Source organism: Meles meles, chromosome 1, assembly GCF_922984935.1.
Source record: "Meles meles chromosome 1, mMelMel3.1 paternal haplotype, whole genome shotgun sequence".
NCBI classification, from domain to species: Eukaryota; Metazoa; Chordata; class Mammalia; order Carnivora; family Mustelidae; genus Meles; species Meles meles.
Window position 1 is genome coordinate 86,959,418 of NC_060066.1, and position 27,034 is coordinate 86,986,451.

General features: G+C 39.3%; 1 protein-coding gene across 11 annotated transcripts in view; it reads right to left on the reverse strand.

Annotated features, from left to right (window-relative positions):
* SGK3 (serum/glucocorticoid regulated kinase family member 3) overlaps nucleotides 1-27,034 on the reverse strand; it is a 183,164-nt gene that overhangs the window by 74,211 nt on the left and 81,919 nt on the right. Inside the window, exon 1 of one of the 11 annotated variants that reach the window (XM_046020120.1) lies at nucleotides 14,707-14,786. The exons of the other annotated variants lie outside the window; for them this stretch is intronic. The gene's annotated coding sequence lies outside the window, so the exon portion shown is untranslated. Of the gene's footprint in view, nucleotides 1-14,706; nucleotides 14,787-27,034 lie in introns of those variants that run through there. 11 annotated transcript variants of the gene reach the window in all.

The following is a 27,034-nucleotide window of genomic DNA, read 5'->3' on the forward strand; positions in this document are numbered from 1 at the left end:
CAGGATGCCTTTGTAAGATAGACGTACAAGCCAGAGAATGGAGGATAAAAGCCATGGAAATTCAGGGATCCACCACATTGATGGTTTCTATGGTTCCAGAGGTCTGAGGCAGGATATCGCATCTGAAGTAAAATTGCTACACTTGGCACCATGTCCACTAAGAAAGACGTAACATAACTGGTGAGCTTCATACGTGGATATGCCGCTCTGACTTATATACTGGGTAAGCCATGAGGCTGCCAGTTTTTACTGGGGCCTGATTCAAGAGAAGGTTCTTCAGGGGCGCCTGGGTGGTTCAGTAGCTAAAGCCTCAGCTTTCGGCTCAGGTCATGATCCCAGGGTTCTGGGATCGAGTCCCACATCAGGCTCTCTGCTCAACTGGGAGCCTGCTTCCCTCCCTCTCCCTCTGCCTGCCTCTGCCTACTTGAGATCTCTGTCTGTCAAATAAATAAATAAAAATCTTTAAAAAAAAAAAAAAAGAGAGAAGGTTCTTCAGCAGTAGAAGCTGCCCTAACTCTTGGGGCTATGCTTTAGCACACCCACTAGTACTACAAATGACATGGCAGACAGGGATGGGGTAAGAAGCCTCTGACAAGCATCCAGAGAAGAGTAAGAGTTACAGACTCCTTAGGGTACTGTCAATAAGTTTTTTCTATTTGGTTCCTGGCTTGCTACTTAGCTCTAACAAAGATTATATGCCTGCCCATGGGAAACCAAGAGACTATGTAATAAGAACAGCCCGTCATGAGAAGTATTATCTGACCAACGGATTCATAAAACTGGACTGTACAAAAGCTTTCCACTTGGTATGCTGAAAGCAAGACTGGGCCTGAGCATGTCTGGAAGGCACAAGTAAACTGCAGGAAAACCTAGTAACACCTTCCTCGTAAGCTCTCGCACCACACACTCATGGAGAGGATCCTATGATCAGTTAGCAGAGAAGGGAAAAGACATGCCCATTTGTGAATGGACATGCACGGTATGCTAGCCCCAACCAGAAATGAGACACTGTAGCTCTACTAAGGGATGGTCCTGACAGAGTGGTGAAGGGAACTCTTCTCATTAGGCACAATTCTGAGCAGTACATGTGGTGTCAAGAGAAATGCATGACCAACGTATGTATCTATGCTGACTTGTGGCCAATGGCTAAAGAAAGGATAGCTCACTGGTAGAAGAGCTGGAAAGAACAAGATTTGAATTGTTTTTCAAAGGGGAGAGTATATTCCCATATGTTGTACTTTCTTTTTTTTTTAAATAAACATTTTTAAAAGTTTAAAAAGGAGGAGAGGGGGCGCCTGGGTGGCTCAGTGGGTTAAGCCTCTGTCTTCGGCTCAGGTCATGATCCCAGGGTCCTGGATCAAGCCCTGCATTGGGCTCTCTGCTCGGCAGGGAGCCTGCTTCCCCCTCTCTCTCTGACTGCCTCTCTGCCTACTTGTGATCTCTCTCTGTCAAATAAATAAAATAAATAAAATCTTAAAAAAATAAAGTAAAATAAAAATTAAAAGGAGAGGTTTGCAGATGTACTGGAAGGTGTGGAAGTTGGCTGTGCCAAGTTAAGATTATTTTAACTGGTTAGATGACTGAGAAGCAGAGAGTTGTTGAAGGTATTTACCAAACTCAGATCTAAGCCTTCTGGGAATTCGTGAGCATCCTGAGAGAATCAATCTATTAGACCTCAAAGAAAAGTTGTACTTATTTTCCTCTATGACCTGGCCTGAACTTTGTGGGTTCAGAAATTCCAAAGAAGTGCAGAAATATCTGAGAAAATGAAATCACTCTTTCAGAAGCAATTCACTCATTTTGGTGCTATGAATCATTGCTTACACTTCTTTGCTTGCTTTTTTTTTTTTTTTAAAGATTTTATTTATTCATTTGAGAGAGAGAGAGAGAGAGAGAGAGAGAAAGAGACAGAGCACAGGCAGGGTAAAGGCAGAGGGAGAGGGAAAAGGAGACTCCCTATGGAGCCAGGAGCTGGACATGGGGCTCAATCCCAGGACCTGGAGAGCAAGACCGGAAGCGAAGGCAGATGATCAACCATCTGAGCCACCCAGGCCTCCTCTTTGCTTGCTTTTGATGCCTAAACATAGAAGGTTCCTGAATGATCAAGTATTTGTCATATCAGTTTCTGGAGTACTCATATTCAATCTTAAGGCAATGTCTGTGTTTGCACGGCTCTCTGACAATACACATCATTTTGTTGACATAGAGACCCATTAGCAACATATAAACTAGTATCAGAACAGCAATGGTCCCTGACTCAATGCACTTTCAGTTCTCAAAAAGACGAAACTGGCCGAAGAGTGATATTCTCCCTGATTTCTTCAATAAGGACAACTAAACCTGGGCTAAAAACTGTGTTTTTATGTGATGAAATTTGGCTCAATTACCTTGAGTCACTTTCAAATTATTCATAAAATTCACTGAGTAACTTTGCCATTTGAATACAAAAATAATAATCATAAAAATTAAAGGCATATAGAAAAGCATATAGAAAAATATCCATCATCTTAGCACACAACAGACACATACAGTCAATATTTTTGGCATATATTTCATTTTTTTCTAAATGTCTATAAACATATATGCGTGTAAGAATATGTCTGTATTACGAGTATGTGTGTACTTGTGTATTAAAATGATGGAAAATATTGTTTTACAAACTTGTACTTTAAACTCTGTAATATATTTTAATACCAGTAACCATAATGATTGTTATTATTACTGTGTGCTAGGCACTGGGTTGGTATTTAATCTTCACAGTAACACTAGGAGATACTATTGTCACTCTCCTTCTACATGGGAGCTAATAGAAACGGAATTGGGCTAAGTAACTGCTTGAAGTCACTGAGGCAAGTAGTTGGCGGTATCAGAACCTAAAGTGATGTCTCATTCCAGAACCTCTGCTTTAACATGACACTATAACCCTTTCCTTCTCAAGACAACCTCGGGTTTGGTGGAGGGATGCTTTCACCGAGAAAACAGTCTAGTCCCATTAAACTGAAAGCTAAGCCTATCCCTTAGCCATGTGTGGTTTACCAAGCCATCCAACCTGATAAGAAAATGGTCAATGCCCCAATTAAGTGACCAATCTGGATTTCCAGGAGGAAACTTGGATGTCATTACACAGCGTGGGGAGGGGAATTATGTCTGAATTAAGGAGATTCAGGGGCACCTGGGTGGCTCAGTGAGTTAAAGCCTCTGCCTTCGACTCAGGTCATGGTCTCAGGGTCCTGGGATCGAGCCCCACATCAGGCTCTCTGCTCAGCAGGGAGCCTGCTTCCGCCTCTCTCTCTGCCTGCCTCTCTGCCTACTTGTGATCTCTGTCTGTCAAATAAATAAATAAAATTTAAAATACATACACACACACACACACACACACACACACACATTTGAATTAAGGAGATTCGGTGGGCCATGTCTAACAGTACTTGTCAATAGAAAACTGGCAACTCAATAAACAGACTTGGATCCTGTGGGAATGAATGTTTGGGGTCCTCCACCAGGAAACTCTGACAAGCTAAGGTGTTGGAAGAGGGTAGGGGAATATAAAATAGGTATTATTATCAACTTGAGGCAAAAGACTAGCTACAGATGCCAAGACTATAGCAATTTTGTGCTACAGATGCCAAGACTATAGCAATTTTGTTTTAGTTTAGTTTTCTTCTCTGTTCCCTTCTCTGAACACTGGCAGTGGTTCCAGGTGGGAGTGTGAATGCACTGAATACAGTGCCTGTCAGTGACAGACTGTGTTTCCCCTGAGTTAGGAACATAAGTGTTATGCCCAAAGTATAAGAGGGAATACTGAAGGACAGGAAGGGGAGGACTCAGCTGGATATCCTCTTTGTCTGTTCAGATCCATATCCACCCTCCTCCATGCCCTGGGATGCTGACCTCGACAGCCTGCACACTTTAGGCCCCCCTGCTTTCTAGCTGCTGGTTGATTTCATGCCTCTGGCATGATGGGGGGCGGGAAACATTTGCTCATCTTGCTCCCTCCTGAGCAGGCTGCAGTTTGGTAGTACTGGTTCCTTCCTCTAAGGCCAAAAACTCCTGAGAGATGATTCTGTCCTGTGGGGATAAAATGCTACAATTATCCACCTCAGTCCTTGGACAAGATTAATTAATCTAAACCCTAGTTTCCTAATCTGGAAAATGAGGCTAGCAACACCTACTTCATATGGTTGTTTAAGCATATGAGATAAGAAAAAGACCTAGCTCTGTGTAAGTAGTCAATAAATTGGATCTAATACATAGCCATTTGTTTCAAATTACTTTTTATTCCTTTGTTCAACATACTTATTAGGCATTCCTTAGGCATTAAGCAATAGAAATACAAAGAGAAGAGATAATCTTACCTGCAAAGACCTTATCTCATGGGGAAGAATGATAAACAATATAAAAATTTCAATACCTCACTAAGTGTGATGTTACATGTATGCATGGTATACCACGAAAAGACAGAGAAGGGCCACAAATGAAGACTGTCATATATTCTCAGCCTAACTAAAAATAAAGCCAGGCAGATACTGTAGCAGAAGTTTGAAAGAGATCACACTTGCCTGCTTGAATTTTCTCTGGAAAAAGGAAGCTAAAATCATATGTTGGAAATGAGGATGCTGCTTGGAGAAAAACAATGAGATTAAATCACTTGCCCCCCAATAATAATAATAATAACTATTATTATTATTATTTAAAGAAAGAAATCACTTGTCCAAGTTACTATCCAGTTAATGGCTCAGATTTAAGTCCAAATTTGACTACCTCCAAAATCTATACATACTTGTTTGTTATACTACACTGTCTCACTTTAAATAAGGTCTTCCTTTCCTTCAAGCCAAATCAATCCAGTAACCTAACAACATTTAATATTTAGTAGCTAAGCTTATATAAGCCAGACTGTGGCTCCTCACCAAAGCCTTACTGACAGGAAAACCAAGGAGAAACTTCAGCATGAAAAAGGTAATCTGCCCCAGGTAGTGGGTTCAGGATTTGAACCCAGGTGGTCTGCCTTCAGGACTCATACCACACTGCCTCTACCACATATATATGCTCTAAAGAGTTCTCTGGAAATCAATGAAGGCTCATAAATTTATTCTTAAGTGGTCAGGAGTGAAACTATGAAAAAGATACCCTGCTATTACTATAACCTAATCTATGTTTATTCTGTGAAACTGAAGCAATTAAAATCCTGCAAAATCATCTTACCGCCAGTCAGGGAAATAAAACAGAGAAGAGGACTGATACAAGAACCCAAAACTAAAAACAAATGATAAAAAGGGAAGTTGTTCAGGGGGGATAAAACTTGGAATTTGGGGGGAGGTTCACAGGTATGTTAGGCTTTTCAAAAGAAGAATGGGAGTAGGAGAGCACCTGGCTGGCTGAGTCAGTGGAGCACACAACTCTTGATGGGGTCTTAAGTTCAAGCCCCACGTTGGATGCAAAGATTACTTAAAAAAATAAAAATCTTAAAAAAGAAGAAGAATGGGAAAAGAATCTGCCCTCACTGCTGGAGAATCACAATATGGTCTAGCAGATTGGTTCCCAGGGGCAGCAGGCTCACCTAGGGGTGGGTCATGTGGCTCTAATGAGACTAAGTTCAGATACTAACTCAGAATGCAAGAACTAACCTTGATATTCACCTAGCCAATCAACTCAGACAAATCCAACATGACAAAAAGAAGTGGATTAGATGAGAAGAGAACTTTCAGGGACCAGCCAGATTTTAGGAGGGACAGTGATTTGCAAAGGTAGACTAACAGCTAGTGAATATTGTATTTATGTATGGTGATAGTGGTTCCCCTCAGGGGGACAGTGCACAATGCCGTGGTATTTTTGGTTGTCACAACTTGGGGGGTTGCTAAGTGGCTACATGTCAAAGACAATGCTAAACATCATACAATCACAGGACAAACCCTACAACAGAAAGTCATCTAGCCTAAGATGTCAATACTGCTGAGGCTGAGAAACGAGTATCTACTGAGTACTAATGCTAGGCACTATTTGAGGCATGCCTTAGAGCTAACACATCACTTGTTCCTCATAAAGACACATCAATATCTTTACCTGGATTTTACAGATGAACAAACCTAGGCTACAAGGTCCACATTCTCACAGTTTCAGGGAGTAGCCCTGTATGGTGATCATAGCTCTGACCTGAGAGCCTGGTGTGCACACACTGTCTCTCAATTCCTTACAGTACTACTGCATGCATCCTCTTCTTCTAAATCACCTTTGGAGACACAGGGTGAAGATGGGAGAACGCCAAGTGTCCATTAGCTATCAGGTTATAGAAAAGAAAGCCATGCGCAGGAAAAGCAGCTTTCTGATTCTGTCACCAGGAGGGGTCAGGTTTGTGTAGCACTGTACCAGGAGTGGCCTAGTTTCATAAAACATCATATGTCAACATCTAACCAAGAGTGTGGGATACAGAATAGGCCCTGAGCATTGGACCCACCACAAGGACGATCAAGGGCTAAATTGTGAAATAAGAAGGACACAAGATGAGGCACCTGGGTGGCTCAATGTGTTAAGCCTCTGCCTTCAGCTCAGGTCATGATCTCAGGGTCCTGGGATAAAGCCCCACATGGGATAGAGCCCTGCATCGGGCTCTCTACTTGGCGTGGAGCCTGTTTCCTCCTCTCTCTCTGCCTGCCTCTCTGCCTACTTGTGATCTCTGTCAAATAAATAAATAAACAAAATCCTTAAAAAAAAAAAAGGACATAAGAAAGGATGCTATTACAGGATATGGTTTTTTAAAGGGGGGGCAGGGAGAAAGTTTAAAAAAATTATTAATAGGTTTAATTTTTTTAAATTCTGAAATAAAAAGTGGAAATAGGGATGAAACACCATGACAGAAAACTGTCCAAAATCATGTTATGTTAAATTTTTGTTTTTAAAAATACTGCTTAGGGGGCCTGGGTGGCTCAGTGACCTAAAGCCTCTGCCTTCGCCTCAGGTCATGATCCCAGGGTCCTGGGATGGAGCCCTGCATCAGGCTCTCTGCTCCGTGGGGAGCCTGCCTCCTTTCCTCTCTCTCTCTCCTGCCTCTCTGCCTACTTGTGATCTCTGTCAAATAAATAAATAAAATCTTTAAAAAAAAAATACTGCTTAAAATAGATCAGCATGGATTAAGCCTTTTTTTTAATTAAGTTTTTTATTTCAATTCCAGTATAGTAAATATCAGTTAAAGCCTTTTTTAGAGCATTTTCCCCCTTTACCATTGTGCCTGTCTTTCTGTCCATTATATAAAATTACTGTCCTGGATCTTGTCCATCTGTTTCAGATACCCAAAAAAATGTTTTATAAGAAAATCCAAAGATTCTCCAGCTTTTTACCTCTAAAATTTAAGCAGAAGTTCTTAACTCCATTTCTTTCACACATCATGGATACTGTTTGGCACTGACTAGTGGACCCTACCCAAAATTACAAGACAGATACATTCATAATTATCAGTATCCATTCTCAACTAATATGGCAGAGAGGGGTTCAGTGATTTACACCAAGGCATAAAAGGAAATTAAGAACAATTCTGTTCCAAAAGGCAGGACGCAAACCTGGAAGAACTACAAATTTTCTTCAGCAAGGTGACAGGACCGGGTGCTGGATGTTTGGAAACAAGGGTCCTAAAAGAGGGAACTGACAAAGAGACAAAAGAAAATCCCTGTTCAGACCTGAGGCATGGCATAGGGATGGTTTGGAAAATGGGGACTGACCCAGAGACTATGAAAAGGAATAGGCATGGGGAAGGGGCAGGAATTATTCCTGAGAACAGGCCAAGAGAGTTGGATTTCATTTTAAAACTACATTAAAAGCCCCTTGGGAATTCTTACTCCAAACTAACTAGTTACTTTAATGAAAGCTTACTGTAATAGTATATAATCTGTATCTGTTTCACTTCTGCCTTTCAGAATATTAGCTCCAAACACATCCAGCAGAAACAAAGCACATCTTTGTCACATCTGTAAATTAAATTCACTGCAGAACAGATTAAAAATCTAACAGGATCTGAAAATTGAAGATACATAGTAACCTTCTCCCTACACATATCACAGGATGAATCAGTTACAACTTTTCCTGTTTTCCTTCCTTACTAATATATCCTTCCTCTAATCCCCACTCCACCCCCTCTTTGATTTTTCCCTCATTGTGTAATCACAAAGTAGTCCTAGTTTTTCCAAGGTTTATCGCATCTCTTATTTGAGGTACCTTTTATTTATCCTGATTCTTTTTTTTTTTTTTAAAGCTTTTCTTTATTCACCTGATAGAGATCACAAGTAGGCAAAGAGGCAGGCAGAGAGAGAGGGGGAAGCAGGCTCCCCGCTGAGTAGAGAGCCCGATACTGGGCTCGATCCCAGGACCCGGAGATCATGACCCCAGCCAAAGGCAGAGGCTTTAACTCACTGAGCCACCCAGGCACCCCCTATCCTGATTCTTTTTTTTTTTTTTCCATTTATTTATTTTTTCAGCGTAACAGTATTCATTGTTTTTGCACAACACCCAGTGCTCCATGCAAAACGTGCCCTCCCTATTACCCACCACCTGTTCCCCCAACCTCCCACCCCTGACCCTTCAAAACCCTCAGGTTGTTTTTCAGAGTCCATAGTCTCTTATGGTTCGCCTCCCCTTCCAAATTTTTTTTTTTTAATAAACATATAATGTATTTTTATCTCCAGGGGTACTATCCTGATTCTTGATAAAGAAAATTGATACATGAATTAGAAATAAGATATGCGTAAAATAGTCAATTTGGGACATAATATAGAAGAACAGTCTGCACCCAGCAATTTGAAAGGCGTATCCAAAAACTTTGACAATAGTTACATGAGTCTGTTGGTTTTCTCAAACTGGCTCCATTTAATACAGATATTTAAGGAAAGGACTGAGTGAGGCGGTAGGAGGAACAGCTGATGGTCCTCTGTTTTCCAATACTAGACTCGAAGCTGCCAGGATAAGGAAGACGGTCCTAAACCGAGTCCAAATGATAACATGTCCTTCCACAGGTTCCAGAACTGACAGAGTAGAGATGTTCACTGAAGCTGCAATGCTCTGCTCTATCCTTCTCAGCCTCCTAAGGTCACTGCCTTGGGTTCCCCATTACCAGAACACCAGCCCTATTCCTGGCTTCCCAAGCTTTTCCATTGGAAAGCACACTCCCAGTATATGTTCCAGGAGGACAGGAACAAAGAACACTTTCAATGATGATTCTTGGAGGACTGTGATCACTGGCAGAGTGATGGGTGGATGGATGATTATATGAGACATGAGAAAAAGGAACGTGGAATTTCACACAATTAGCAGTGATAAAATACTGCAGGTCCTAAGAAGTCTTGCTCTGGCTCTCTGGCTGGGAAGACTGGGAAAAATGAGGGGGAACCAAAAACGAAACAAATGACTGCCAAAGAACCCCCCACAAAGACAACAATCACTATCACATTTCATAGTCTCTTTAGAGAACCTCCAATCTGCTCTCTTTCTTTCCTCTCTTACCCCTTACAATCCATTATTCTCTTAGTAACCAGGGACATTTTCTTCATCACTATAAATCTGATCATTTCACCCTATCGCTTAAATCTTTTCTATTGCTTCCCACTGACCTTAGAATAAAATCCAACTCTGAATTATTGCTAATAACCTACAAACACTCGCATGGCCTAATCTCTTCTTATCTCTCCAGCTGCATCCCACCAGTGCCTCCCACAACCCTACTCACTAGACTCCCGTGGGAACAGCCTCCTTCCTACTTCTCACACACACTGAGCACTCTCTCCCATCTCATCTCTTGTACCTGCGTCCCCTCTGATTAGCATTCTCTCCCTCCAGCTCATCACACTGAGGCTTTGTTCAAACGCCATCTCCTGCAACAAGCCTTCAGGACCACCTAACTACAGTGCTCCTTCCCCAAAATAATTTGTCATCACCCTGGTTTCTTCCATTTTAGCATTTATAATCATCTAAGATTACATCTTGTAGGTTGAGAACCTCCCTGACTAGACTGTAGAAATTGTGACTTTCATACTGCCATGTACTGGGTGGTACACATTTCATTTATTCTTTCAACAAACAGGTGGAGAGAGGCACATAAAAATTCCCATTTGTCAAAAATTCCCATTTTCCTCTTTATTCCATTATTAATTCCATTATTAAACATACTAGTATGCTACAGTACCTGAACAAAATCCTGAAAAATATAGATTTATTTAACAGATACTTACACAGTGTTTACTGTGCTAGAGATGTGTAATTAGTTTGGGCCCCATCTTTTATTATTTGTATGAATGATACTATCTGATGTGCACCCTTAACTAAGGCTTTTGAAAACAAGGAGAACTCAGGGTAAACACAGATGCCGATACAGTATGATAAAGGAAACTTTACTCCAAAGCAAATATTTGCTTTCAAGTTCTTTTTTTTTTTTTTTTTAAGACTCTTTCTGATAGTAAAACTTTACTGGTTAGCACAAAAGAAGAAATTTAAATAACAGTAAGATTTGAATCTAAATTTAAATTGTAGTATATTAGCTTTAAGTCCTGACATATATTAGCTACTTATTAGTAAAAATAATATGCAGATTTTTACCTTAAAGTTTTAACATTAAAAAAATTAGGACTTTTTATATATTTTCCCTACCAACTCTTACCTACCAATAGAACCTGCAGCTTCATCCTAGGAATGGTAAAATAAATTTAGTCAACATCTGTAAACACTCATAATCAAGAACAAAGAGAGTAAGTTAGGCTAATGCATGTTCTAGAATGGGAAAACCCCAGTCGAGGGTTGGGAGGCAACGGGAAAGAAAATTAAATTTCAGAAACGTCTATAGACGTCCTAGAGACAAGTTTTAATTTATCAGAAAAAGTCACACGCAAAATAAAAGCATTCACTCAACTGGAGTATGTGCAAGGATATGTTGATAATGAAATGAAACAAAATATATTGAACCAAATGCTGATATCAAATAATAAAACCGGAAGCTTCACACAATAGATAAACTCAAGTATCTTCCATCCGTCTCTTTTCTCTGAAGAACTAAAATCTTCTGGCTTATAACTTCTCCGTATATACAGGAAAATAAGAAAGAAGTATGAACATTTTATTAGTTTAAAAATAAGAGAAAGCAAGTAAACTACATTCTGCAGACCAGAAAGAGGAAGAGAAAGTTCAGTCTTACCCAGTTCAGAAAACAAAGCACAGTGACATTATCTGTGTGTAGAGATGCAAAAATAAAATAAAGCTAGGAATAATTCCCCCACAAGAAAAACCAAAGCTGCAGATGTTGCTCCATAAAGTCTGTCTTGCCCTACTAGTTTTGTGTATCTTTTTAAACTTCTGTGTGTCCAATTATGTGGGTATTGGGTACGTTGCTCTCCCTACACCTCTTTCCTTCTCTGAATCCAGATCTCAGTATCTTCACTTGGATCTCTTTATGTAGTACTGAATTTACCCCTGCCTCCTTCCTTAATTGTCCATATTATAGAAATGATTGTTGAAGTTCAATATTTAATGATTTAAAGACCTATAGAATAGAACTTTAAGTTCACTTTTACTTAAAAAACAAAGAAGTGGGTGTCATTTTTCCTTAAAAAAGTAACTGGAACTTTTATGTGCATGGTATTTGTCCTCCAGGAGCTAATATGTAGCAAAAAGAAAAGATAAGTGCCCAAAGAACTACAATGCAAAACAGACTGTGATAAATTCTTTAAGTATGAAAAGTTTCTAGAATTCAGAGGAAGAAAAAACAAAACAAAACACTTCCCACTGAACTTTTCTTAGGTATCTGGGGTGGTTGTAACATGTGAGGGAGGATCTGAAGGGTGGGCACTGAAAACAGAAAGGGCAGCAAAAGTCCTTGGTACAAAGAATATCCATCCATTCGATTTGTCTGAATTCCTGCCCACTTACAGGAAAAGATCCACTCCACTAGGTAAAAACAGAAAGAGAAACTGTCACAACATTCACCTTTAGCTTTTACATGGCATTATCATTAAAGCCTTATTTTACAAGTATAAACTGGAAATCACTTTTCTTACATATAGGAGCCAAAGGCTGGAAAAGTGTGTTTGAATTATGTAGAGAACTCTGAATGCCAGGCTTCTCACTCTGGGTTTCATTGTGCAGATGAGGATGTAAAGGCATTCAAAAAGGTAACTTGAAAGGTTGTAGGTGTAGAGAATGGAATGAAATAGAGGAAAGTTTAAAGAAATTGGGGTTTGGCAACAACAGGAATGGCAGGTTTGCAAAAAACTGACCTGAGAAATAAGTAATAGCTATTTGCATGTGGAGTGCAAGGTAGAAGGAGGCATTAAGATTGCATCAAGGTTTTATTTCTGGGTAACCAGAATAAATAACTAGGAATGGGGAGAGGGGGGAGGAGAGCAAGGCAAAATGACAGCAAATTGGTTAAAGTAAATACTAGCCCGAGCTGGAAATGTCTGCATCAGATGCACAAATCTGACACCTTCCGGTGCCAGGCATTGTTTCCAGGCACTTAGGATACAGCAGTGAACACAACTGGTAAGCACCATGGCCCACATGGAACTTACCCTCCACTGGCAGACAAGAGATAATGAACAAGTAAATAGAGAGATAAATATATATTATAGGAAGAGTGGGGTTGTATGGAATTTTAATTAGGAGGGTCTGACTGAGAGAGTGACATCTAAACAAATACCTAAAGGTGAGGGAGTGAACCACGCAAGGCGCCAAGAAAGAGTCAGCAACTAACATAGAAATATCTTCATATAGTTTCACTCTTGATGCTTTTGAAGTTAGCAGCAATTGAAGTGTATCTCTTTGGTGACCCAGTCCTGTTTCCTTGGGCTAGTATGTAGTGTTCCACTTCCTGACTCTGTCCTACCAGATCAAGAAAACTTCACCAATAACACAGCGATAACAAACTGCCTAGTAGGTCAATTTGTTTACACTGGCTTTTTATGTTCCCTACCTGGGAGAAAAGGACTACATTTTAAAACAACAAAACCAAAGCACTGTTAGAACATGTTTGTACAAACCTTAAGAAGACAATCATCTTGTTCTCAAAGCAATCATTGATGTAGCAACTTTTGAAACTTGTGATTTAAATCAAAGGTGAAGAATGATTATGAATCATGCAATTAAGCTACCAAGGAGGATGCTGCAGAGAGAAAAACCATTCACAGCACCATAAAACTGTCAAAAATAAAAACAGTACAATTATCAAAACCAGAATTGATATCATTCTTTGATTTTATGATTTGTTGTTCAGCAGAACTGAATTCTAGGCTAATTTATGCATTTTATTGATTCTGGATCCTGGGGCCTCATCCTTATCTGTAAAGGGCAGCTGTTGTGATTTTTCAGATTCCCTTCAATTCCAAGACTGGATGTGGCTAATTACCATTCCTATGATGTTTAGGTTATTTGTGTATTTGGGTACTCTGGTTTACCTCCTTTTGCAATAATAGTACAAATAAGTACCCATCCCAAATAATACAACTTGTAAGTTTCGTATAAAAGTGATAATGACCTTCTTTTAAACAAATCTACCAGAGCTTGGTGTTTAAAATGAGGATACCCTCTCTGAAAGTGCTGCCTTTTTTCATCCCTCTTTTAGAACAGCCTTTAAGACTCTCAAGCTTCTGCATCATTTGAGGGAGGATTAGATTTGAAACCAGGTGGATGATCACATCTCTAGTAGATGAGAAAACTAGTAAGACCTTATCTGGCGGGATTCAGTCTCTGAAATTCCAAAGGAATTCCCAAACATTTCTAGCTACGACTCCGAGGAAAGATTTTCCGGTGTTGACAGCTTTATAGATCAATGCCCATCTAAATGCATAATAAAGAAAATAACCAACGTTATTGTGGACTATGCATCAGGCGGAATTAAGTACTGACTGCTTAATCCTCATAACAATCCTTTAAGGATGGAACTATCACTATTCCCATTTTACATGTGCAGAAACAAAGTCATAGAGAAATTAAACAGATTGCTCAAGTTTTCACAATTAACGAAGAGATTCAAACCCAGGCACTCTAGCTTCAAAGCCTGACATCTTAACTTTCACCATACACTGCCTATATAAATCCTGGCGTCCCTGTTTAAGGAACAGTCCCATTACCAGTCGCACTCTTCTTGCAAACTGAAAAACACCGAAGTCAAAATAAAGCTGCACTGCAAATTCCTTATCGAGCTTCTCTTCCAGTCCTGAGCCACGAACTAGACTCTTAACATAAAATCTCAGTACCTGGGGCGCCTGGGTGGCTCAGTGGATTAAGCCGCTGCCTTCGGCTCAGGTCATGATCTCAGGGTCCTGGGATCGAGCCCCGCATCAGGCTCTCTGCTCCACAGGGAGCCTGCTTCCTCCTCTCTCTCTGCCTGCTTGTGATCTCTCTCTCCGTCAAATAAATAAATAAAATCTTTAAAAAAAAAAAAAAAAAATCTCAGTACCTGAGGTCTCTCGAGATTTAGGGAAGAAGTGTGTGGAGCAACCCAAACCTGCTCTGTCCCGGCGGTAATGCCGTGAACGAGTGCTGCAAAACTAAGGTCGGACCCGGTGTCTCCCTGCCTCTGGGGGTTCACGCCAGGGGGCCGCCCAGCCGCACCACGCGCTCCTACTACGCACGGAAGTGGCCCAGGGGCCGGTCCAACCAAACCACACCTGGCTCGAACAAGCCCGCGGGGTTCCTTCACCTGGCTCTCGCGGCGCCCAGACCCCTTCCCGTGCTTACCTTCGGGGACCCTCGCCCGACGTATAGCGAGCGGGAAGCGCCACCACAGCTGCGCCACACTCTACGGGCCTCGGTGCCGCGCCTCCCACCCCCAGGGGGGCCCACCACCCTCCCAGCCCTGGCCCGGCCTCCTGACTCCGCCCCTCACACCAGGCCCCGCCCACACCAATCAATGGAACCATCCAGACCACTAGCTTGGTCCAAGGCTAGGGGCGGGGCTTATGCACACTCAGCTCTGTCCCTCGCTCGCTAGAAAGCGGTGGACCCGAGTGAAGCCACGGTCTGGATGCAGCCGGGAGGGCTTGGGGGTGTGTGACCCCGAAGGAGGGAGTGCTGGACGGAGGCAGAGGGAACCGGTAAAGGGAGACAGGCAGCCATGTGGCAAGATGAGGAAAGAGACATGGGAGGGGAAAGTGAAGGCCCTCTCCCCAGGTTCCAGCTGACGTGTAGGACTGGGTGAGACATCTTAAAGCAACGGAGTTTATACTTAATAAGCGCATTAGCTAATCTTGTTCTCCTTAGGCAGGGTAGAACTCATGAATTCCGGGCTCCATGCATGAGAGGTCATAAGAACTAGAATTGAGAGGGGGAAAAAAAGCAATCGAATTCTTTACTGATCTCCACCACACATCCTCGTTTTTCATTTTGGGGAAAATTCTGGAAAGAACTCTCAGTAGGAATCACTTCAGACTTACTCATTCCTTCTTCCCTCAAATAGCTCAGGCACTTTTCAAGAGAGCATACTCAACGCAGGCCGAGTTTGGCATTAATGCCCACGGTGTACTGCAAGGTTTGTGACTACATGTATGGATAAAGGGAAAAATCAGACCACTCAGAAGGAATTATTTTAACTATTAATTTATTTGATTTTTGAACGTGAAAAACTATTTGAGAAATCAAGTCAAACACTAATTAAATTATGGTGGGGAAACACAAGGCTCAATTTGCTAACAAGCAGCATTTGCTGGGAGAATTTCAGAAAACAATGCCAAGAGGCCAGCCTAGCTGTGTGGCCCTAAGGGAAGTCACAATATCCAAAGCCTCAGATCTGCTTATATTTAAAATAAAGAGATTGGGCCAGGTGACCTCATGACCTCTAAATACCCTTCCAAACTTAATTTCATCCTGCAAGATTCAGCAATTAAGGGCAAAGGACCATAAGGAAAGTGCTCTCCAGTCAGGAGCCACACAGAGAAATTGGGGATTTTTAGAAAAAGCGTCAGGGATCTCTGGCATCACTTCATTCAAGCTCTCCTTTCAGACTTTTCTATTTGCAATAATGATAACTCTTGTCCTAGCTCAAAACCTCTGACTCTTCCCTCTCAATCCTCACATTTGGTCATCAGGTTCTTGGCTTTTTCCATTACAGAGTCTCTTCAATGAACATTCTCACTTTCACTGCCATCTCTGAGTAAAACAAAACCAAAGAACTCAGGTTCTTGGATCTGACCCTCACCTATTTTTTTCTACCTAATCTCCAAGTACTCTGGCAGACTGTTTCTTCACTGTATAGTATCCACAACATACAGCCAACATTCCTGCCACTGAACATTGATATCCACTGCTTCCCAGCTCAGAATATTTCTTAGTCCTAGCTACCTGTTCAGATTATGATAGCTCAGCTCGGGGACCTCTCTATCCAATAAAATGCTATAACACTTAGGATCTGCACCACTCAATGTGGCACTTAGCAGGCCTACCTTGTTTTGTTTTTTTTCTGTTATTTATATTTATCTCTAAAACTGTAAGCTCCTTCCTGGATAACCCCAGACTCCAGGCAGTTAAGTAACAAAAAGCTATTTTCAGTATCTCAAAAGCCTAAAAGAAATTATATATTCATCTATAATTAGGCTGTTCAAATTACCTATAACTGTAAGATTCTGGTTTTTTTAATTAAGAAAATTTATATTTTTATTTTCATTTATTTTTAAAATATATATGTATTTTTAAAGATTTTATTTATTTATTTGACAGAGAGATCACAAGTAGGCAGAGAGGCAGGGGGACACAGGCTCCCCGCTGAGCAGAGAGCCCGACACAGAGCTCCATCCCAGGACCCCAAGATCATGACCCAAGCCAAAGGCAGAGGCCCAACCCACTGAGCCATCCAGATGCTCCTATATTTTTATTTTTTAATTAATCTGTATACCCAACATGAGGCTCAGACTTAACCCCAAGATCAAGAGTCACATGTTCCAGTGACTGGGCCAGCCAGGAGCCCCAGGATTCTGTTTTTATCTGAAATTATATGACACTGCAATAACACCTATTACTTCATGTTAACCAAAGCTCTGATGGGCAGTTAGATGTGACTGATTTTTAAGAAAGGGGAAACAGGAATGCCTGGCTGGCTCTGTCAGGAAAGCAGGTGACTCTTCATCTTGGTCAGGGTCTTGAGTTCAAGAGTTCAAGTCCCACGCTGGATGTAGAGATTACTTAAAAAAAAAAAAAAAAATGAAAGAAAGAAAAGAAAAGGGAAAATAAATTGCTATTAAATAAGATTTGTTTTGAAGTCTAAATCTATGAGATTCACAGAGGTACATAAAAATAAAAAGTGGCTGACCCATTCTTTTGTCACCGCATTGCCAAAACAAGTGACATACCCAGAGTAAGTGCTTAGAAGATAGTCATTAGTCTATGATTATTTTCAGCTTTCGTTAAGCCCTCACTCTCTCCTTTGCTTTAATTAAAATACTGGTCTTTTCTTCTCATGCAAATAAGATTGTAAGAGTTTCCCTTCAATTTCAAATAAATTCTGAAGAATAAGATAAACAAGAATCACACAGCGCTTCTCAGAGTTTGACTAGAAAGGTTTCTGATGTCCAAGAAACAAACCCTCAAATCATGGTAAACTGCCTATGTTAAGGCGCCCTTCATATACTAACATCTTTAAAGAGTAAATTTTCCTTAACTGCAACCTTACCCAGATGACAAAAGTAGAAGCAAGACCAAGTTTGCAGAATGACTACCAAGTAAGAGTGAAAACTGATTTGCAATCTATCAATGGCCCCTTGTGTTTTGAAAATGTCACTGGCATGTTTAAAGGAGGCCCCAGAGCTCTGAAGTCTGGCTCAAACAATCTATAAATCACTACCCACAGCAAACCTTTATAATATTCTGGATGTTTAGAAAGTATTAAATAGGCAGATTAAACAACAGTCACACTTCATTTTACAGGCTGGTTATACCAGAGGCTACTGGTTATAAACTCTTGGAATGTTTTTCTTCCTCTTCTAAAAATGTGAAGTAATTATTAAGATGAGAGCCTTAAGGGAACTTCTAAATCTGGCCAAGATGTAGTAACAAGGACCATATTTACTCTCCCACCTGAACCAACAACAGCAACAAAAAGAAGCCAGACAAAATATATAAAACAACAGTTTTCAAGATGGGTATCGGCAAATGAAGGAGACTGATGTCTCAGAGATGGGAAATGAACAAGATTTGTCCCAGCTTATCACCTCAGAGAACTTTAAGGCCATGGCAGTAAAAGAGGGATATGCAAGAACTGTGAGACCAGGGAGAACAAGACAGTTAAGAGTTTGTAACTCAGATAGGGAAAAAAGATAACAACACAGAGAATCCCAGAGATCTGCAGAAGTTCTTCCTTGAGAATTCAACAGTGCTGATCAATGTATGCTTGTCCTCAAGGTCACGGAAAGAACAAACCATCTCAAAACATTAAAAGGAAAAGTATTAAGCACTCACAGAGGGCCAGGAATAATGGCTATTCACACCAAGCCAACTAGAAACCTCCCAATTCAATGAAATGGAGTACTTAGAAGGGTCTTGCTGTAGCATTGGGGAGTAATTAGCCCTAGACTAAATGCTGCTTGGGTGCTGTCAAAAAAAAAAGAAGTAAGATCCAAAAGGATCAAACTATTTTAAAGTTATTTAACTGCATCTCAAATTAGAATTCAGGTGTATTTATAAAAATACAAAAATATTCAGCACCCAATAAGCTAAAATTCACATCTGCCATTCAATCAGATATTGCAAGGCATGCAAAGAAACAAAAATATGGCTCATAATGAGAAAAATCAGTGAAACTAACAACTGACATAGCAGTTAGAACATTAAAACAGTTATAGGGGTGCCTGGGTGGCTCAGTGGGTTAAGCCTCTGCTTTTGGCCCCCATTGTTATCCCAGGGTCCTGGGATCAAGCCCCACATCGGGCTCTCTGCACAGCGGGGAGCCTGCTTCCCTCTCTCTCTGCCTGCCTCTCTGCCTACTTGTAATCTCTCTCTCTGTATAATTTATAAATAAATAAATAAAATCTTTAAAAAAATTTTTTTAAAACCAGTTATTATAATGGTAATATATTTTAAAAATTAAGTAGAGACAAGGAAGGTATAGAAAAATTTCTAAATCCGGGGCACCTGGGTGGCTCAGTGGGTTAAAGCTTCTGCCTTCAGCTCAGGTCATGATCTCAGGTTCCTGGGAATGAGCCCCATGTCAGGCTTTCACAGACAGCCTGCTTCCTCCTCTCTCTCTGACTGCCTCTCTGCCTTGAGATCTCTGTGACCTCTGTGTGATCTTGTGATCACTGTCTGTCAAGTAAATTAAAAAAATTTTTTTAAAATAATGTAAAATAAAAGAAACATTAAAAAAAAGAAAAAAAATTCTAAATCCAATCTAGAGATGAAAACAACAATCTCTAAGGTGAAAAATACAATTGGATGGGATTAATGGAAGAACAGACACTGCAGAAGAAAGAATTAGTGAACTTGGAGACACACAAAATAAAATTTCCAAGATGAACTGTAGAGAGAAAAAGGAATTAAAAAGAGAATCAATAAGCTATGGGAAACCTTTAAGGAGCCTAACATACTTGTAGCTGAAGTCCATGAAGGAGACGATAAAACTAAGCTAGGGGAAGATCAGAATAGACATTTGAAGAAATATGACTGACATTTCAAAATTTGAAGAAAATTATAAACCCACAGATCTCACAAGCTTGATGAACCCAAACATCAGAAACACAAAGGAAAGTACAAAGAGATATTTCATAATACAGTTACTAAAAACCAGTGATAAAGCAAAAAAAGGGGGGAAAGGACATACTATATATGGAGAAACGAGAGTAAAATTGACAGATTTCTTGTCAGAAACGTGCAAGAAAAAGACAGTGAAGCAACATCTTTGAAGTCCTGAACAAAAAAGCTCTTAACCTAGAATTCTACACTCAGCAAAAAATATCTTTCAAAATTCAAGATAATATAAAGATTTTTTTTTTCCGATGCAGAAACTGAGACTGTAACAAGAAAACTTGCACTACAAGAAATGTTAAAGGGAGTCCATCAGACACACAAAAAATGACTCCAGAGGGGCGCCTGGGTGGCTCAGTGGGTTAAAGCCTCTGCCTTCGGCTCAGGTCATGATCCCAGGGTCCTGGGATCGGGCCCCGCGTCGGGCTCTCTGCTCAGCGGGGAGCCTGCTTCTCCCTCTCTCTCTCTGCCTGTCTCTCTGCCTACTTGTGATCTCTGTCTGACAAATAAATAAATAAATCTTTTTAAAAAAATGACTCCAGATATATGGAAATATGTACCACAAATGAAGAACAGTGAAAATAGTAACAAGAGATGTGCTTGTTTTTTTACAATTAGAATCTTGTAAAAGATAATTACTTAAAACAACAAGCATAATCATTTATTATGGGTTTTATAGTCTATATGTAAGTAAAATGTAGGACAACAATAGCATAAAGGTTGGGTGGAGAGACATGGAAGTATATTATTGAAAAGTATATTGTATAATTAGGTGTAAGCCTCCGATAAGTGACATGGCATAATTCATTTGAAGATAGACTATAATAAATTAAAATAGTATACTCAAACCCCAAAATAAGGTAGGAAAAGAAGAAAGAGGACACAAAGAACACATAAGACAAATAGAAAACAAGTAACAAGAGGACACAGATAAACTTAACTCATATCAATAATAACATTAAAAGCAATAGTCAAAACAACACAACTAAAATTTGTCTTACTGGTAAATAAAACCAGACCCAACTATATTTCACATACAAAAAACTATTCTTCAGATATGAAGACATAAACAGGTTAAAAGTAAAAGGATGGAAAAAGATATGCCATAGTAACACTAGTCAAAAGAAAGCTGGAGTAGCTATAATAATATCACATAAGGCAGACTTCAGAGCAAATAATATCACCAGGGAACAAAAAGATCATTTCATATTTATGAAGAGATCAATTAATCTTGAGGACACAAAAGTCCTAAACATTTATGGGGGTGCCTGGGTGGCTCAGTTGGTTAAGCATCTGCCTTCAGCTCAAGTCATGATCCCCAGGTCCTAGAACCAAGCCCCACATGGAACTTCCTCCTCAGCAGGAAGGCTGCTTCTCTCTCTCTTCTGCTCCTTCCCCTGCTTGTGCTCTCTCTCTCTCGCTCTATCAAATGAGTAAATAAAATCGTAAAAAAAAAAGTCCTAATAATTTATGTATCTAATAACAGAGTTTCAAAATAAATGAGAAAAAAAATGAAACAACTTGAAGGAAAAATAGGCATATGCTATTTTTAGAGGTTTTAAAAACTCTCATAAAAACAGTACAAAATCAGCAAGGATATTGTCTTAATTAGTTTGGGTTGCTATAACAAAATACCAAACTGTGTAGCTTATAAACAACTGAAATTTAATTTTTATAGATTCTGGAGACTGGAAGTCAGAGATCAGGGGGCCAGCAGGGTTGAGTGAGGGCCGTTTTCCTGATATATGGCCAGCATCTTCTCTTTGTGTCCTCACCTGATAGAAGGGAATAAGAAATTCTGTGGGATCTCTTTTGTAAGAGTACTAATCCCAGTTATGAGGGCTCCACCTTCATGACCTAATTATCTCCCAAAGGCCCTACCTACTAATACCATCACCTTTTGAGGTGAAGATTTCCACCTATGAATTTGAGGGTAGACACGAACATTCAGACCATAGCAGATGTAAAAGATCTAAACAATACTATTAACCATAAAAGATCTAAACAATACTATTAACCATCCTAACCTGACATTTATAGATCACTAAAAGACATGAGAATATAATTCTTTTTGAGTACATGCAAGATACTTACCATATAGACCATAGTTATGACCATATACTGGGCCACAAAACAAGTTTCAATAAACTTATGAGGATTTAAGGCATACTAAGTATGTTCTCTAACTACAATGAAATTAAATTAGAAATTAATAACAGAAAAACATCTGGAAAATCTCCAAGTATGTGAAATCAATATACAATTCTAAGTAACCCATGGGTCAAAGAAGAAATCAAAAGGAAACTAGGAAATATTTTGTACTAAATGAAAATTAAAACACAACATATCCAAATTTGTGGATGGCAATAAAACAGTACTTAGGAGACAATACACATTAAAAAAAAAGAGAGAAAGTTCTCAAATCAGTGACCTCAGTTTCTATCTTACTAAACAAACGGAGCAAATTAAAGCAAAGTATTATACAAAGAAAGAAAGTAATAAAGATCTGAGCACAACCAATGAAAGAGAAAAGAGAAAAATCAATGAGACCAAAAGTTAATTAAAAAAAATTAGTCAGGGGCGCCTGGGTGGCTCAGTGGTTTAAGCCTCTGCCTTCGGCTCAGGTCATGATCTCAGGGTCCTGGGATGGAGCCCTGCATCGGGCTCTCTGCTCAGTGGCGAGCCTGTTTCTCCCTCTCTCTCTGCCTGCCTCTCTGCCTACATGTGACCTCTCTCTCTGTCAAATAAATAAATAAAATATTTTTAAAAAAATTAGTCAAATTGTTAAACCAGACTAATCAGCCCACACACAAAAAGACAGAAGGGCACCTGGGTGGCTCAGTCAGTTAAGCCTCTGACTCTTTATTTCTGCTCAGGTCATGATCTCAGGGTCCTGGGATTGAGCCCCGCTTCAGGATCTGTGCTCAGCATGGAGTCTTCTTGTCCCCTCCCTCTGCTATTCCCATTCAGTCTCTCTTTCTCTCTCTCAGATAGATAGATAGATAGATGATAGATAGACAGATAAACAAACAAATAAAATCTTAAAAAAAAAAATAAAAGGGGAGAACCTGGGTGGATCAGTCAGTTAAGTGTCTGCCTTTGGGTCGGGTCATGATCCTGGGATTCTGGGATCGAGTTCAGAGTCAGGCTCCCTGCTCAGCAGGTAGTCTGCTTTTCCTTCTCCCTCTGCCACTCCTCCCTGCTCATGGTCACTCTTTCTCCCTCTCTCAAATAAATAAATAAAATCTTTTTTAAAAGGTGGGGGCGGGGTGTGCCTGGTGGCCTAGTCGGTTAAACATCCAACTCTTGATCTCCAGGTTGTGAGTTCAAGACCTACACTGGGCTCTACACTGGGTATGAAGCCTACTGAAAAATAAATAAATAAATAAATAAATAAATAAATAAATAAATAAATAGCTCTTCTTCATTGAGGCCTTTCCTATATAAAATAGGCCTTCCTCTGTTACCTCTATAATAGTGGCTTGTTCATTTTTGTCACAGCACTGCTATCACAATTTGCTCTTTATTTCACTGTTTACTGTTCCCCTGTTCTTGCCCCATTAGAGTTCAAGGTCCATGAAAGTAAAAATAACATATCCATCTTGTTTACCATAGCATCTGCAGGGCCTGGGGCATATAACGATGGGGTGCAAATCATTAAATGAATGGACCACTTTCTTAAGTCCCTTCAAGTCTGCCTCCACAGCCTGTCTGGCATTTGTCCCTTTCCTACACTCTGATAACATAGGTCTGAGCCTTCCTGTTGTTGCTAACTTTTTTAATGGTCTCCCAGACTCCTCTCTTTTTTTTTTTCTATTCAGATTGTAGAATGTTGTCTAAGACAATTTAATTCTAGCCACATCATTTTCTCTGTTCAAATCCCGTAATAATTTTAATGCAAACTTTATCAAAATTCTAACAGCCTTGTTTTACAGAAATGATCCTCAAATTCGTATAGAATTGCAAAGGGCCCTATATAACCAAAACAATATTGAAAAAAACAAGGTGTCATACTTTTTGATTTCAAAAAGTTACAGTAATGAAACCAACAGAACACTAGCACAAGGATAGATAGGCCTATTAGCCATTGGGATAAAACTGAGTCCATAAATAAGCCCATACATCTATGGCCAACTAATTTTCAAAAAGGGTGATAAAATCATTCAGCAGGGAAAGGGTAGTCTCTTCAAATAGTGGCTGGCCAACTGAATATCCATATGCAAAAAAATGAAGTTGGATTCCTACCTCACACTCTATATAAAAACTAACTCAAGATTGATTAATGACCTAAATATAAGAGTTAAAACTATTAAACTCTTATATGAAAACATACAGATGAATATTCATGATCTTGGATTTGACAATGGATTCTTAGATATGACACTAAAAGTATGAGCAACAACAAAGTAGATAAATTGTAGTTCATAAAAAATTAAAAATCTTTGTGAAAAATTAAAATTAAAAATTAAAAACCTTTGTGAATCAAAGATTATTATCAAGAAAGTAAAAAGACAATGTACGCAATAGGAGAAAATATTTGCAAATCATATATTGAAAAGAAACTAGCATCTAGAATATATAAAGAACTTGTACAACTCAACAACAAAAAGATAAATAACACAATTAAAAAATGGACAAAGGACCTGAATAAACATTTCTCTAAAGAAGAAACATAAACAGCCAACATGCATATGAAAAGTGTTTGGCATATCAGTCATCAGGAAAATGCAAATCAAAACCACAAAGAGATACCATGTCACACCTACTAGGATGGTAATAATAAAAAAAAGAGTGGAAACCAAGTGGGGGTGAGGATGTGGAGAAACTGGAGCTCTTGTATATTGTTGTTAGGAATGTAAAATGGAGCAGCTACTGAGGAAAACAGTTTGTCAGTTCCTCAGAAAGCTAAACACAGAATTATTATATTACCCAGCGATTCCATACCTAGATATATACCCCAAACAACTGAATACATGTGCCCAAAACAATACTTACATGTACATGTTAATAACTGCACTATTTACAATAGCCAAAAAGACGGAAACAATAAAATGTCCATCAAAGGATGAATGGTTAAACAAATTGTGTTATATATATTCAACAGAATATTATTCAGCCATAAAAAGTAATGAAGTGCTGATACATGTTACACTGTGGATGAACCTCAAAAGCATTATGCTAAGTGAAAGAAGCCAGACACAAGAGGACACATCCTGAATAAATCCATTACTTGGAGTAGGTGGAGCCACAGAAACCCTAACGCAATGGTAGTTGCCAAGGGCTGTGGTGAGGTTGGGGGCGCAAGGGAATGGGAAATTACTGCTTACAGGACATGGGGTTTAATTTGGGGTGAAGAAAATGTTTGAAACTAGATAGGAGTTATCACACAACATTGTAAATATCCTAAATGTCACTGAATTGTTCATTTAATGTTATGCAAATGCTACCTTAATTTTGTGGAAAACACCTTAACCACATCCCACTGATGATTAAATACGACCTCATCAACCTAGCCTCCTAGAGCCTTCATATGTGACCATCACAAAACTCTACTTCCTCATTTTATCTGCATCCTCCAAGCAGAAGTCCTTTCCTTTACATGCAACACAGAACCTCATTACATACATAAGTCCAGCTCTTCGTTCATGGCATTATTCAAATATCCTTATTTGAATGTTATTCAAATTAGCAAATTATTTGAATATAATTCAAATATTATTCAAATATCCTTCAAGATTTTTTTCTCAGTCTTTTAGTGGGGCATACATACTCTCTTTCCTGTAAGCTTCTATGAGCATTATGGGCATCTGGGTGGCTCACTGGGTTAAGCCTCTGCCTTTGGCTCAGGTCATGATCTCAGGGTCCTGGGATTGAGCCCCACATAGGGCTCTCTGCTCAGCAGGGTGCCTGCTTCCCCCCCACCCCTGCTATCTCTGCCTGCTCTCTGCCTACTTGTGATCTCTCTCTCTGTGTCAAATAAAATTTTTAAAAAATCTTTAAAAAAAAAAAGCTTCTATGAGCATTTTATCTGCACTTCTTGCTTTCTACCTCAGAGTTATTTATTTGTTTGTTAGTCCTCTATTAGTCAATAACTGTCAGCAAGGTCCATATGTGATTCATCCTATTATTCCTAGGATCCTTAGGATATTCTTACACAGATCAGCCACATAATATTGAAATAAACAAATTAATATAAAATAAATTTCTGCATATGAATCCTCTTGGCTTCCATCATAAAATTGGAGCTGTGTTTTTCTGAGAATATATTTGACTCTAGCTTGTCTAAAACCCTTTGAGAAATCACATAAATAGGTAATATTACAGTTTCCTAACAAAATAGCTATAGACATATTTCTGCACATTAACAGAAAATAACTAGAACTATTTGTAGCCTGATAATAATTGCTAATGCTCTTTTTAAAATATTTATTTATTTATTCGAGGGGGGAGAAAAATAGGGGGAGAGGTAGAGAGGGTCTTAAGCAGACTCTGCGTGGAGCTCAGGGCTGGATGCTGGGCTCGATCTCACTACCCTGAGATCACGACCTAAGCTAAAACCAAGAGTCAGATGCTTAATTGACTGTGCCGCCCAGGTGCCCCATAATTGCTAATGTTCTTAATAGTATGAGTCAAAATAACAACAGCTAACAGCCATATAGCACTTTTACATATATTGATCCTCACAATAAGCTTATGAGCCATGCACAACCATCATCCCTATTTTACAGATGTAGAAACACCTACAAAGCCGAATCACTTGGCTCAAATGTTACTTGCTATTAACTGGCAGAGTTGGGATTGGAATCTGGCCACTTTGGTTCCAGAGTACATGTTCTCAATCACTATGCTACATCACCTCTCTATAATGACAACTTAACCATGTATAATAAAATGACTTTGAAAAGTCAATGAGTTTCTAAGAAACTTACTGCTAATACTCTAGAGCAGATTAATGTGAAACTTCCGCTGTTTTCTCAGACCTTATGCCTAGAATTCTGAGATGGCTGATAACTTCTATGAATAAACTTGATTCCATTGTACTAAAGAAAGTATACTGACTAAGAAAAAAAGTTGAAGTAGGAACACAACATAACACATTACTAAAGATATCATAACAAATGAACTATAATAAAGGAACACAATAAAAGTTTAAGTACACCAATGGGACTAAACATTTACTGAAATGTAAAGGAACCTGAAAATTTCATAAAGAAAGACTGATTAAGTATAAATTTCTGATTTAAAACAATTTTTAAATATTTTATGTATCTCAAATTCCACATAATTTTTATATGTAACAGTGCTTATATATCTTTTGTTAAATCAACATTGGTTTACA